This window comes from Camellia sinensis, chromosome 4 (assembly GCF_055761805.1).
Source record: "Camellia sinensis isolate YWXY chromosome 4, ASM5576180v1, whole genome shotgun sequence".
Classification (NCBI taxonomy): Eukaryota; Viridiplantae; Streptophyta; class Magnoliopsida; order Ericales; family Theaceae; genus Camellia; species Camellia sinensis.
Genome location: NC_138964.1, coordinates 161,442,073 through 161,444,537, shown reverse-complemented (window position 1 = coordinate 161,444,537; position 2,465 = coordinate 161,442,073). Strand labels below are relative to the sequence as shown.

The 2,465-nt window shown below is 35.9% G+C and overlaps 1 protein-coding gene across 2 annotated transcripts in view; it reads left to right on the top strand.

The window, feature by feature from the left end:
• The window catches only part of LOC114257768 (NADH dehydrogenase [ubiquinone] 1 beta subcomplex subunit 10-B), a 3,488-nt gene extending 2,693 nt beyond the window's left edge, over nt 1-795 (top strand). The window contains exon 3 of one of the 2 annotated variants that reach the window (XR_014327765.1): nt 1-795. This exon is cut by the window's left edge and continues 75 nt beyond it. The gene's annotated coding sequence lies outside the window, so the exon portion shown is untranslated. The other variant, XM_028197567.2, reaches the window with a different exon arrangement.
• The last annotated feature ends 1,670 nt before the right edge of the window (nt 796-2,465 follow it).

The following is a 2,465-nucleotide window of genomic DNA, read 5'->3' as shown; positions in this document are numbered from 1 at the left end:
CATTCCTTAAATATTTATTTATTTATTTAGGATAATTTAGTATTTATTAGTATCTACAAACTAATATAGAGCATGTTATGCTTGAAATGAAAGTCTTCTGGCGAACACATTTGTCATACCTTTATTAATGTGGGTAACAGTAAAGTAGGCTTTGGGGCTGATTATAGTTGGGTTTTGTAGTTGAAAGCTTAGTAAGAATATGTATGATGTTAAGAGTTTGTATGGAATAACCTAAGAAGCATGGACACAAACAGGGACACGGACATGAAACACAATAATTATATATATTTATTTGTTTTGTATATGAATATTACATCTACAAACAACTAAAAATAACACTAGATCAACATGAAAAAAATACTCACATCTATAATTTAAATTTTATTCAATATCGAAAATACTATTTCATGGAGAGAGATGGATAACAGACCCGGAGAGGGAGAAATGGGTTGAGACAAAGTCCTTAACTTTGAAGGTTTTTAATAATATTTCACTAGTGGTAGAATTCTTTTTGACATTTTTTGAAAATAAGTTTTGCTTCCTTCTTGCAGGTGACTGAAATTGGTGCTAGTGGACATGAAGAGTGAAGATGGTGTGGCTTGCCCCAACAATCGGCGTGGTTGAATTCTGCTATCGTCTTCAATTTTCTTTCTTGTTATATTAGAGCCAAATGTGGAGGCTTTGGTCTTCATAGTTTTTTCCTTTGCTTTTTGGCATTGAAAACTCATAAAATTTGTATCGAAACAACAACGAATCCAGGGTACATTAGAAGACGAAATAAATCTGTTTTATAGATGCTTGTGGTTGTTTTTGTTTATGCCTACATTGAAAGGTAAGGTTGCTGTTACATATGTTTGTTGAAACCACATTCTATTTTTTGCTCTGTGCAAATTTGTGCAGAAACTCAAATCACTCGTACCAAAATTAGGGCTGTAAATGAATTGAGCTATTCATGAACAAGCTCGGTTCGGTTTGTTTACTAAACGAACCGAGCTCGAGATTGAATATTAGGCTCGTTTAATAAACGAGCTGAGCTCAAGCTCATATAAGCTTAGTTCGTCAAGTTCGGCTCGTTTATCTTTATCTAAATTATATAATAAATATATTTTTTATATATTAAATAATATATAAATATATATAAATAATAGTATAAATACATTATTTATATATTAAATAATATAAATAATATTTAATGAGTTGACCAAAGCTCGAGTCTAGTTTCTTATTAAGCCGAGCTTGAGCTCAATAAATGAGCTCGATAAGTAAACCAATTGAGTTCAAGCTTAACAAAGTTCGGCTCGACTCGGTTCGTTTGTAACCCTAACCAAAACAAGTCGGCTTAACTCGGTTCGTTTGCAGCCCTAACCAAAACAATTTGGATGTTAATTACAAAAGAGTAATTCCAAAGGTTGACCCATCAAATCTTTCAAGGTTTCTTAGCACCTTATTTCTGTCAAGCAGGAAATGATGTGTTCGTGCTGCCTTCTGAATGAGCAGGAATTGCGTATCACAACTGGTGAGTATTACCCTTATCCCTCCAAGTCTGTTAAGTTCGTGATGATTTAGTGATGCCTCTCTCTCTCTCTCAAACACACACACATACACGAAAATATTAGGATACATGACTGCCCATCTCCCAGTTATAGCTTCTAATGTACCAAAAAAAAAAAAAAAAAAAAGAGACATGGTCGGGGAGAGCTTTTTATTTGTGTGTAAGTTGAAAGGAGTCAAGTCAAGCCATCCTGCTGCAACCGCAAATTAGTAATACTCTGATCACACCCTTCTCTTTAAGTTTTCCTGTCAAGCAAACAAAACTCGGAAAAGGTGAGTATTAAGTGAAGAGAAGAAGAAAATAGGCAGATGTGAGCTTTGAGAGAATATATATACAAATGATGCAGGTACATGAAGGCACTATTATGATTATGTGCTAATCAAGGGAGCCCCCTTCAGTCCAATACGTGGGCAAAGTAAACGGGAAGGAGTTGCTCCCATGTCATGCAGTTAGCTGAACTTAACATTTACTTGTCTTGTATGCAGTGCTGTGATTCTGTCTCCATAGTCCGTACCTATTGGAAAATACTAAGCACAACCAAATGCATGAGATGGCAGCTCTATCCGCTCCTCAGCCCTCGTTAGTGGACTAAAAGGAGCTCCCATTTATATTACATATGCCTCTGTGTGTGTGTGTGTGTGTGTGTGTTACGTGACAGGAAGAGAACAATGGTTCCTTTCTTCCCCTGACTCGCTTAAATACAGCTCCCCCCTTCCACAGAACCTGGTTGTAAGTAGCGTGTAAGGTACCTTTGACATGGAAAATGATTTATGGGAATCTTTTCTTTTCTTCTTAGTTTATCATTTGGGATACTGTAAATTGTTATAGGTTTTGTCATGGTCCTCATCAATCAATCTTGTGTGTCACAGTGTCCCACTTGACAGTTTGGACCATCATAGAAACAGATATGGGG